Here is a 713-nt window from a genome sequence, read left to right on the forward strand (position 1 = left end):
AGAATGGTTGGGATGAGAAGAGTTTGCAGGTGCATCTTGTTATCGCGATGTAATAGTTGGGATTTTCGGAGTACCTACTGGTTAACTAATTATTTTCTGTAAGCCAATCCCCATCTATATGCGCAGTTCCTTCCTTTTTCTCCATACTTGGAATCAAAAATATTACCACGAAATTCTGTTGTCAGGAAATATTTGTGGGTCCCGTGCATTTCGTATTAACCCGTAGAACACAAGTTTTATAATCTTCGCACTTTATACATAACATTATAAAATCGGTGGCGGACCGCACTTTATGAATCTCTGCTGTAATTTACGTGACTCCTCAATAAACCGGCTATTAAAAAATAATAGCCTTCCCCAGGTGAGGCTCGAACTCACAACCTCGGCATCACTCAGAAGTACTGTCTTATAAGTACCGCGCGCTAACCAATTGCGCCACTGGGGATGTTGAATGTACCTTTAAATTCCGAGTTTATTTCAGAAGTGAAGGGCTTAGCAGTCTTAGACATTTTAGCTGCTATTCGTATATTTTTGTTTATTTTTATGTTAATTGAACGCGAGTTATAAAATCATCTAAAAGAACGAATTATCAGCTAGAAAACGAATACGTTACGTTAAGAGTGTAAAATATTTTAATATTGCATTAGGCAAGCTTCACCACTTAAATGCAAATACGTGTTGAAAGGGTTGGGATTCATTACGACCGCTAATAG

The 713-nt window shown here is 37.9% G+C and overlaps 1 non-coding gene across 1 annotated transcript; it reads right to left on the minus strand.

Moving 5' to 3' along the window:
• Window positions 1-353: 353 nt before the first annotated feature.
• Window positions 354-445, minus strand: TRNAI-UAU (transfer RNA isoleucine (anticodon UAU)). The gene is given in 2 exon segments: window positions 354-389; window positions 408-445. It is a non-coding gene; the product is annotated as a tRNA-Ile (tRNA).
• Between the last annotated feature and the right edge of the window lie 268 nt (window positions 446-713).

This window comes from Mastigoproctus giganteus, chromosome 6 (genome assembly GCF_048544385.1).
Source record: "Mastigoproctus giganteus isolate SK-2022 chromosome 6, ASM4854438v1, whole genome shotgun sequence".
Lineage (NCBI taxonomy): Eukaryota > Metazoa > Arthropoda > Arachnida > Uropygi > Thelyphonidae > Mastigoproctus > Mastigoproctus giganteus.